Below are 11,736 nucleotides of genomic sequence, written 5' to 3'. Positions count from 1 at the left end.
TCTCTCTTTTGAGGAAAAATGAAACGGAGCAACTTTGTGAGTTGGTGAGGGTCACCGTTCAACGTAGAGCTTTATGAGTTTAGGATTTTAAAAGAGTAAGATACGCATATCTGAAGAATGTAAAAGGTGCAAGTTATCCTTATCTTAATACTTAAAACCTAAAACTGATATTTTACATGTTATTAAACGTCCAAAATTAAATCTTAAAAACAAATCCAAGTGGTTCAGCTCGCACATCGAGCCCAAGCCTATCACGATGTCGAGCCATCCGGAAAGCCATGTGGAACCTATCAGTTCGTTACGGGCCTTTCCATATACCTTGGTAACTAAATGGAAAACTACGTTATTAGAGCAAGTCTTATGGTGGAATCCAACCTATTCCAAGTGTGGAAAAACTATGGAATGTCAAGTCTAATGGATTCCAAGTTGGGGCTTTCCACAAAAAATCCAAGGAGGGTTCCATGGTTTGGTGGAAGGGTTCGTGGAATCCATCTAAACGCCAATAAGAATAGCGCTAAACGCAAATAAGAGTGGCGCTAAAAAAACGCCATTAAGAATTGCGTTTTTTTTTATCCGTAGATTTAAAATGAGTTGTTGAAATTTAAAGGCTGAAAGAAAATAGCTCCATTCTTAATTGCGTTTTTTTAGCTCCATTAAGAGCAAGTCTTATGGTGGAATCCATCCATCTTCCATCTTCCACGCCACCTCAGCACTTGGAACTGTGGATGGAAGCGCAAGTGTAATGGTGGGATAGTAGAAACGCTATTCTTAATGAAGCTAAAAAAACGCAATTAAGAATGGAGCTAAAAAAACGCAATTAAGTGGAGCTTTTTTTTCAACCGTTAGATTTCAATTATTCATTTTAAATCTACGGATAAAAAAAACGCAATTCTTAATGGCGTTTTTTTAGCGCCAACCTTATTTGCATTTAGCGCTATTCTTATTGGCGTTTAGATGGATTCCACAAACCCTTCCACCAAACCATGGAACCCTCCTTGGATTTTTTGTGGAAAGCCCCAACTTGGAAGCCACTAGACGTGACATTCCATGGTTTTTCCACACTTGGAATAGGTTGGATTCCACCATAAGACTTGTTCTAAGAATAGCGTTTCTACTATTCCACCATTACACTTGCGCTTCCATCCACAGTTCCAAGTGCTGAGGTGGCGTGGAAGATGGATGGATTCCACCATAAGACTTGCTCTTAGTCTGATAATGAGTATCTAAAGGATGTAAAGAGTTCAAGTTATCCTTATCCTAATACTTAAAACCTAAAACTGTTATTTTCATAAGTTTTAAAAACTCAACTCGTCGATGATTTCGATTAAATTTGAACTTTCTGAGTCCATTAATATTCCAAAATTTTTGAAATAAGGTTTATGAGTTTGAGAATAATTATTCAGGAGATTTATTATCTGAACTATCTTCCGATTGCTTTTATATTTTACGTAAATGAAGAACGACAACTACAAACGACGACGATTTTCGCACGCGGATGACGATTGTCTCTTGCTGGTCTTCGTGAGTGGTTTTTTCCCCCTCTCCTTAGATTTCTTAAACTTTCCCCTCAGACGAACCTAATTGATATATCTAATACCTTTAAAATCCTAAGCTCCACGTTGAACGGTGATCCTCACCCTCAAACATAATTGCTCCTTTTCACTTTTCCTTAAAGGAGAGAAAAACAAGGTTTTTCTCACAAAATAAAGGAATTTATTTATATCGGTGAAAAAAAATCGAAAACGAAAACATAGAAAAGTCGAAGAAGAAAAACCTTATCGCGATCCAAATCTCTCAAGCCATACCCAAAAATCGTCTCTACATCTTCGACGAGAGAAGAAAGAAGAAGAAAAATATCTCTTGATCAACAAAGTTCCATCCAATATGTAAAGAAAGAGTGGTATACCGTATACATGAAACCAAAAAGAAAAAAAGAAAAAAAAAACGCTAGGAAAAAACCTAGGTTTTTTTCTCTGCAAAACAAATCATCATAACCTAAATCACATAACATCTTTCAATCGGTGAGGTAACGATCATCGATACAGAAATCCAGTAATCTTTCAATCTTAAACCTATATTGATATTCGTTCATCCTAAACATTCCCTCTACGTTTCTTCTACAACAAACCATGGATTTTCATCATCAAACTAACCTAAACCCAATATTACAGTCTAAAATCTGGTAATATCCTTTTCTTGCTATCTCTTTTTCGGAGCCGTAACAAAATAAAAAAAAACTTTCGCTGTCTAATCTAATTAACTTTTATTTTTCTTTCGCTGTCTAATCTAATTAACTTTTATTTTTCTTGGTTTGTTGCAGAGACCTACACCATGTTATAATCGAGTTTTGCGTATATACATAATCCGACAGAAAAATCCATGAAAACATGGTCTAATCTCTGACGACCAAGGTACTGTTAGGGTTTTTTTTCTCATACATAATATTTGATATTTACCTGCAAACAAGACAATTTCTTTATTCGAGTTACTTTGGTTTGATAGTGGTAGTGTTACCGTAGTTCCGATTTATGTTGCTGTGTTGGTGATTATCATCTGCTAAATGTGTGTATCTCATCTAGGTGTTCTGATTTATGTTGCTTTGTTGGTGGCTATCTTTGCTGGATGAATGTACCTTGGTCTGACCAAGTTTCTTTTCGGATTTGTAGATGTTTTGTGGGTTTTAGGAACTAATACTCATTGGTCATTGCAGCAAATCACAGTCCATGAGATTCCGGAGGATCTGTGGTTCAAGAAACGTCTCAAGCCCCCTGTGTTTGAGGGGAAAGCTTTTACAAACTTGGATGATGTCGATGCTGCTTTCGAGGGCTTAGAAGTGAGTCACAGGAGGCTTTGATGCCAATTCATGTGGAAACTTTATAATCAAGGTTAGGAGAGAAGTTAATTTTTTTTTGATTGATTGAGTGGTGCTATTATATTTGTGGAGACGTTTTGCTTAGCTCCACCTCCGTACTGCTCATATGAAACACAAATATGTCGATGCAGTGGAGGTAAGCATCTGAACTAATTGAAACAGGGAAGAATAATTGAAGCTAAATGAGCTTAGATGAATGTTAGGAAAGGTGAGAAGAAACTGGTGGAAGTATTGCAATGTTTATTCTTGCAGTGGGTTGAACTGAAGGCTTCAGAACAACAAGAAGATGATGGTACAGAGAGTGCATTTTCTGTTGCAGTTGCAGTCAATGGCAGAGGTTGTTTTAAATGGTTCAGGGTGGTATTGATGGCATGAAGAAGAAGAAGAAGAAGTTGATGCTGCCTGAGTTAAGAAGATAAAATGAGATTGCAGTGGAATTTTTCACATGGTAAAGATGCTTACTTTAAGGGACTCTGACATATTATTACATGAAATTTCTAATAACCATGTCGTTTACACTGATTACATATGTTCTGACACCATTATAATACTGCACATTGAATGCTTAATGAGATGCACTACAAAAACTAGAAAAGCACCACGAATATTTGGGACTGCTTTTCAGTGGCATGTTAAGACAGACCAGTTGTATGTTTATATGTCTTTTAAAAGATTTATTGCCATTAAATCACGTTTTAGAACAAATTCCTTACTATTTAGTAGATGTGTGTAAGCAATCAGATTTCTTAGCTAATGAGATTTCTTGGCAACCATTTTCTACTATCATGTGTTGTAGGGGCTGTTACGTTGCCTTTTCTTAAGGACGCACTGGATTTCTTGAAAGAACTCCTGGGAACATAATCTGGAATGAGATATTCAAAATTTAGAGAATTAATTAGGGCATACAATTTGACGTTTGCATTGACGTGGACGGGTGGCGAGATAGATAAATACAATTAACGATGGGAATGGTCATGCGTGTATAGCATGGTCCTTTGAATGTTACTGATATTTAGTCTTATAAGCAATTTCAATATCGACCTGTTGGGACTGTGTACACATATATCTCACCATCATACACGTGTATATAAAAAAATACGTGGAAAGCAGGCAGGCCAAGACATCAAAATACGATGTACTACGGAACATCAAATAAACCCCAAGGAGACTTTATCTCATCCCAAAAGAAGCTAAGATCAACGGTGGAGAGAAAGTTAGCTGACACGGACGTGACAGGGGCAGACGACACTTGTCTAACACGAGCAGGCATCTCAACCACCCTCATTAAACACTCTGAGCAGTATACGTGTCGATCAATCCGTGGGACGAGCGAGGATGCCTCTGCGTGATCAAGTGGCAAACGCAGACATCTGCGTGATAGACACGAGACACTAGAAGATAAGGTTCCAACGGCCTTCAGAGATGGGTCCCACACTCTAACCCTATAAATACCCCTTCTCCACCAAGAGGAAGGGGGATCGGAAAAATCACTAAGGGAAGGAGAGAGAAGGATCTTGAGTGTAAGTTAACCCTCTAGAATAAAAAAGATGTAATCCCAAAAGTCATTCGACTACTCTTGTAACCATGAAGAATATAGTGAAACAACAACCCCGTGGATGTAGGCCTTAGTGTTGAACCACTAAACCTCGGTCTCGTTTATACTTCAGCACTTTATATTTGCTTAACCCCGTGAATCTGTATTTGTATGCTTTGTTTTCTTTGTTTTTACCTTTATCCCGTGCGCAACGCCCCCCTCGGAGTTGTTAGATGAGGCTATGATAAACCCAAAGGTTTTGAGCCAATGAATCAACACTAAGATATCATCACAAATCACTCTAGATTATGATGATTGGTTGTGAGCATTCGGATGTCTTCGTGATTTGTGTGTTTACAATTTGGCGCTAGAAACAGGGACATCGTCCCGGTAAAAGATTTATCTTGTCCTGTGATTTCATTTTGAACTGGCATATGATTGCTTTGATTTATTAGCTCGGACAGTATATATTATTTGCTAACTTTATTATGTTCAAAAACGGACCTATTATCTTCGGTGGCCTTGGCAATACTTTCATTTACTGATAAGATTTATTGTTTTGATCCATGGATTTACGTTTTTCTTTAGATCTCGTGCGAACCTGTCTCTCAGGTGGATTTTCATAGTTTTTTAAAGGATCTACTTGCATTTTTAAAGGGATATCTTTTAATAAAACTTTAAACCATTTTTAAAGGGATCCATGTATTGTAACTCATATATGTTAACCCTCTCTTGGAAAAAGATATTTCGCCAACTAACCCAATTTGCACGGATATTCCCGTTTCTTTCTGTTTGAAATTCCCTTGGCAGAAAGAACGGATTGTGAGTAAATAACGCGAGCTTCCGCGAGATTACATTGTCGACAAAAGAACCCGTGATGGAAAAGACGTAGGAAGCAGGAAAATCCAAAGGTTTATCAAAGGAAACACCCAGGACAACCCCAGTCGTCACCCGAAGCAAGCAGAAAGGTGACAAAGCTAAAATGACCAGTCAAAGGCAACATACTGAGGAAATCACTTCACCTATGAACGCTAATTCAATTGCAGCCGCGGCCCTCAGAGCAGCGGTGACAAAGTACGGTGCGGTTGCGGTAGTCCCGAAAGCTGCAGAGGCTAGCAAAACTTGTGCTATGAATCAATTTCATCAACCAAGAGAAAGGGTGGATGAATCCAGAACATACCAACCCGTGCACCCGCCAACTTTCGGAATGCCATCAACAAATGATCAAAATCAAACCATGCCGGAGAATCTAGCACCGCAGAGAGGCACTCACCCCAATTTGGAAATGCCGGCAACCGAAGCTGAACCTCTGCCACCCTTAGTGCAGACCGTAGAGGAAGGTGGCACCATGGCCGTAGTGGCACAAGCTGGGACTCCCAATCAAGGGTCAAACCAATCACATCGATTGATGGCCGATCTTGAAGAATTGAAGAAGATCCAACAGGTTTACGCAGATGTTGTAGCTCTGCTGGCCAGAGAAAATCAAGATTTAAAGGATCAGATTGCCCTAAGCACGAAGACCAGCCAACAACTTGATGAGGCAAATTCCAAGGCACCAGAGCCAAACCGAGGCCAAGACTAAAGGGTCGTCATAGCGGCCAATAGAGACGCAACTAGGGGAAGTAGTGTATCCGACCCAGATTATGACGACGGAGAATCAGACTATAACGAGCAGAAGAACATAGGGCACCACCGCGCGATGGAAGAGCTACGAGATGTAATGATGGCCGAGATCAAGCAATTAAAAAGTAGACAAGGCGGGGGAAGGTTAGAAGAGGTCATCAGAGAAGCTAACTCTACTCCCTTAACTCATCGCCTGGCCAACACCCCCATTCCGCTGAAATGCCCTGTCCCAACGTTCGAATGCTATGATGGGTCCAGCGATCCTGCTGCACATATTCGGTATTATAACCGTGTCTTAGCTAGATGGGGTCAGAACGACGCTGTACTATGCAGATACTTACCGTCAAGCCTGAAGGGATCGGCGCTGTCCTGGTTTGATAATCTGCCACCAGACTCCATCCACTCATACGACCAACTCGCAGAAAAATTCTTAAGAACATATATGTACAACAAGACTGTAAACACCAGAATGGATAAACTCTTTTCACTAGCCATTGGCTACAAGGAAACCACGAGGGAATACACTAACAGATGGCACAAGATCTGCCAAGCAATAGGAAGCGTAGACCCAGTGGTAAGCATCAACTGCTACAAGTGGGGATTAGACCGAATGAGTCCACTATTTGTTGAGATTCATGGAAGCGTGCCTAAGACCGAGGGAGATCTACGAATAATCATTGAAAAGCACGCTCGACTTGAAGAAATTCAACGGGAAAACCCGAGGGCATATCCGCAGAGATCTCACCGCACCAATTCAGCAGAACAAACCAATGGGGCCAAAAGAAGTTGCTCAGTGGAGAGACCTCACGAAGATAGGAAGGAACGAAGGGATGAACGAAGAACAGATGACCGAAAATTCGAAGATCAAGTTTACACGAAACTCAACGCTAGATATGCTCGTATCCTACAAGAGATCAAAGGAAGGGAAAACCTGGAGTGGCCATGGTCTAAGGGAAAGCAACCCCCGAGGTCCGAAAAGTCTAAGGATTACTGTGAATATCATTGTTTCAACGGACACCAGACCGAAAAATGTAAGAACCTCAAAATAATGATCCAAAAATTAATTGATGCGGGAGAGCTCAAACATTACGTACGAAAGGATGTCACCTAGGATAGATCCAAACGAACCAAACCAGTCCAACTCCCGGAAGGGAACCGCACAATCAACACCATCTCGTGTTCTGAAGCCGCAGGGCCCTCACTTACAGCACAAATAGGAAAGAGGTTACGGAAGCAATTCGAAGACTGCTGCGAAATTGTATAAGGTCGATGGGATAGAGGTGGACGAGCACGAAGAGTGGATGGACTCTCCTATTATCTTCGATGCCGAAGATATCGTAGAAGATATGGAAGACCATAACGATCCCTTGGTCCTAACACTACCAATAGCTGGATGTAACCTCAAAAAGATCCTCATAGACGGGGGAAGCTCAGTAAACGTCCTATTCTACGATGCATTCAAACGGATGAAACTCCATGATGAACAATTAATAACCTCTTATTACACCATCTACGGATTCAATGGAGCACCCACGAAGCCCTTGGGAGACATCGTGTTGCAGGTTAACGCAGGACCCATGAAATTAGAAACCCGATTCAGTGTGGTGGACACCCCATCCCCCTACAACGCCATTATTGGACGAAAATGGTTACATAAACTCAAAGGAGTTGCGGCAACATACTACCAATATCTCAGATTCCCAACACCCGAGGGAGTCATGGAAATCAAGGGAGATCGGGTCTCTACAAGAGAGTGCCAGGCCACTCAGGATCGTATCAACAACGAGCAAGAAGAGCAGCGAAAAATTCGGAGAGTAAAAAATCAAGAAACCGCGAAAGAGAAAGCCATAGACCTGTTCCTCAAGGAAACTACAGGGAAGGACTTGACGAAAGATGATAATGTCCTAAGCACAGAGACGAGTACCTCAACAACCAGCGAAGGACAGAAACACGCCAAATAGCAATTAAAGAACGTCCCAGTCCTCGGAAACCCGAAGCCTGTGTTCACACCAGTGGAGCCCGTAAAAGAAGTCAACATAGGAACGGAAGAAAGCCCGAAGATGATCAAAATAGGGACCATAATGGACGAAAGAAGAGAAGATTCTTTAACCAAATTACTCAAGGAATACGCAGATGTGTTCGCCTGGAAGCTAGGAGATATGCCGGGGATTGACCCGAAAATACGAAAACCGGGCACAACCCCGTTCAGGCAGAAAATACGAAAAGTAGCTCCATAATATCACGAGGCAGTGGAAACAGAACTTCGGAAATTACTAGACGCAGGATTTATCAAGGAAGTCAGGTACCCTACCTGGATCTCCAACATGGTCATTGTTCCTAAGAAAAATGGAGGGGTCAGAATATGCATCGATTTTACTAATCTCAACAAGGCATGTCCAAAGGACATCTATCCCCTGCCAAGCATAGATCAGCTGGTAGAAGCAGTAGAAGGACATGAAGAACTGTCATTCATGGATGGGCATTCTGGATACAACCAAGTAGCCCTGGCAGAAGAAGATCAGCCACACGCAGCGTTCTACACCCCACATGGCCTTTATTGCTACACTAGAATGCCCTTCGGACTTCGAAACGCAGGGGCAACATACCAAAGAATGGTCAATGCTATCTTCAGGCCATGGATTGGAGGAACCTTAGAAGTCTACGTTGACGACATGCTCGTCAAAAGTAAGTTGCTCAAAGATCACCACCAGGACCTGAGAAACATCTTCGAAGCAATGAGAAAACATCACATGAAAGTGAATCCAGAGAAATGTACTTTTGGTGTCACCTCAGGGAAATTCCTCGGGTATCTGGTAACAAAAAGGGGCATTGAGGTAGACCCAGCAAAGATTCAGGCCATAGTAGAAATGCCGTCCCCGAAGAATTTAAAAGAAGTACAGAAACTCAATGGATCCATAGCAGCTTTGGGCTGATTTATTGCCCGATCCTCGGACAAATGCAAACATTTCTTCAATATTCTCAAAAAAGGGAGCAAGTTCGAATGGACCGTTGAATGCGAAGAAGCATTCCAAAAAATCAAAGAACACCTAGCTTCAATTCTGATCCTGCAGAAGCCAGATCCTGATGAGGTTTGGGCATTGTACATAACAACAACAGAAGACGCAGTCAGCGCAGTGTTGGTCAAAACCAATACGAAGATAAAACAGCCTATCTATTACGTCAGCAAGAGCCTCAATTCTGCGTAAAGGAACTATACAAAGATCGAACAGCTCATCCTCGCATTGGTATGGGCTACTCAAAAACTGAGAACCTACTTCCTAACTCACTTCGTCAGGGTCCCATGCAAAGCACCATTGGAAGTAGTCCTCAAAAGCACGGGAAAAGTGGGCAGAATATCCAAATGGAACACCCATCTGGACCAATTCAACATCATTCATGAAATTCAACATTCTCAGAAGTCCCAAGTTCTGGCGGATTTCTTAGCAGACCTCCCCCTGGACAACGACGAAGAGATTAAGGGAATACCAGAAGCCGAGGAAGAAAACAAGGACCCAATGGTTATCCTCGAACCCGCGAGTCAAAGACAATGGGAAGTCTTCGTCGACGGATCCAAAAATAAGGAGGAGTAGGAATAGGCATTTTCATCACCACCCCAACCGGAGAAAGGATTATACAGGCACTCAGGTTAGAATTCAAAGAACATACCAACAACATCATCGAATACGAGGCTGTCGTACATGCCCTCCGTATAATAATAGAGATGGGGGTAACCGATGTAAGGCTGACAAGTGATTCGCAGCTTGTCATACGGCAAATAGGGCTCGAGTATAAGGTGTACGATGACATCCTCTCAGCTTACATGGCCTTGGTCCAAACATTGGCATCGCAAATCCCGAACATCAAGTTCCGGCACTTATGCAGAAGGGACCTCAGGCACGCAGATGCCCTAGCATATATATCATCCATGCTGAAGGATAAAAACGTCGAAGCTATTAAAATATCAAGGGTATACGAGCCTTCGATTGCATCTCAATTCTCCTTCGCTACCAATCAAGATACAGTGGAAGAAAATATCGAAGACCAGGTAGGAGAAGACATCCATAACGATTTTGACGAAGAAGATATCCTGTCAAGAGAAAATCAAGACGAAGACTTCAGCAACGAAGATGATTGGAGAATGACGATCCATGCCTTTCTCGAAAAGGGAAGCTTACCTGCGGATCATAAACAAGCTAGGAAGATACTCTCCAAAGTAGGAAGATATGATCTTCGGGATGGGGTTCTGTACAAGAAATCCTTCCTCGGACCGTTACTACGTTGATTGTCCCGGAAAGAGGGGCATCGAATTCTAAACGATATCCATCACGGTGACGCAGGGAATCATAGCGGCATGAGAGCACTAGCTGACAAAGCAAAAACTCAAGGATATTACTGGCCGACAATGATACAGGATGCCGCGAGGATGTCCTGACGATGTGAAGAATGTCAGCGCTTCGTAAAAAAGATCCACGCGCCGGCAACAATGTTAAACTCCGTCGATAGCCCGTGGCCATTTGCAAAATGGGGAGTAGACATCGTCGGGCCTTTCATCGAAGGATCAGGGAAAAGACGATTTTTGATAGTAGCCACGGACTACTTCAGGAAATGGGTGGAGGCTAAGGCCTTGGCCAGGATCAGAGACGTGGATGTGTTTACTTTCATATTCCAGAACATCATTTGCAGATTCGGTATACCCGCTGAGATTGTGTCTGATAATGGTAAGCAATTACAGGGGGAAAATATAGACATGCTATTCGACACTTTCAAGATAAGGAAGAACAAGTCCACCCCCATATACCCTCAAAGTAATGGACAAGCGGAAGCTACCAACAAGACCCTTGCCCTCATACTCAAAAAACAATTAGACGAGCATAAGGGGAGATGGTGTGAACAGTTGCACAATGTGTTATGGGCATACAGGACGACGCGAAGATCCGCCACCGGGGAATCCCCGTTTCTTCTAACCTATGGAGCTGAAGCAGTCATCCCTACGGAAATCCTCATGCCAACCACGAAGACCGAAGCTTGGGAGAAAAACCTAACAACATATATGATGTTAGAAAGGTTGGACGACTTGGAAGGAAGAAGGGAAGCAGCATTACAAAAGATGGAAAATTATCAACGAAGACTAGCAAGGGAGTACAACAAAATAGTAAAGCTTCAGAATTTTGTAGAGGGGCAATATGTGTTGAGAACAATCCCACGGTATCAGCAAGAAAAGAGATGGGGAAAATTAGCACCTACGTGGGGAGGACCTTTTCTAATACACGACGTCGCGGGTAGCGGTTCCTACTACCTTCGTAATCTAAAAGGCGAGGTCCTCCGGCATTCTTGGAATGCTAAATGGCTCAAACCATACTTCCCATAGGAGCAACGCAGACTTGCATCTGCTTGGAGTGTACCAGAAGAAGAAGGGAGCCTGATCGCTCCACATGTTTCTGTCTCTGGAAGAGGAATTACAGGCCTCAACCTATCAATCAAACAAGCTTTCAAATTATCAAGTCAGCGAAATCTATCGACAATATTGGGGAAAGTAGTTAATCTATAATCTCTCAGGGCTCCCCCATCAGTGTCCATAAGTGTAAGACCAGGGGGAAGGCACCCAACAGAAAGAGATACCCAACCAATCTTAAGGCAACGGGTCGACGGAATGGGTGTGTAAATATTTTAACCCCATATCCTAGAACGTTGCCTCGGCCCCCACCGT

At 42.3% G+C, this 11,736-nt stretch overlaps 1 long non-coding RNA gene across 1 annotated transcript; it reads left to right on the top strand.

Annotated features, from left to right (window-relative positions):
- Positions 1-1,723: 1,723 nt before the first annotated feature.
- On the top strand, positions 1,724-4,045 carry LOC113314250. The gene is made up of 4 exons (XR_003342333.1): positions 1,724-2,182; positions 2,321-2,411; positions 2,711-3,320; positions 3,669-4,045. It is a non-coding gene; the product is annotated as an uncharacterized LOC113314250 (long non-coding RNA).
- The last annotated feature ends 7,691 nt before the right edge of the window (positions 4,046-11,736 follow it).

The sequence above is a fragment of the Papaver somniferum genome, chromosome 9 (genome assembly GCF_003573695.1).
Source record: "Papaver somniferum cultivar HN1 chromosome 9, ASM357369v1, whole genome shotgun sequence".
Classification (NCBI taxonomy): domain Eukaryota; kingdom Viridiplantae; phylum Streptophyta; class Magnoliopsida; order Ranunculales; family Papaveraceae; genus Papaver; species Papaver somniferum.
The sequence above is the reverse complement of the archived record's forward strand: the minus strand, read 5'-3'. Positions and strand labels throughout refer to the sequence as shown.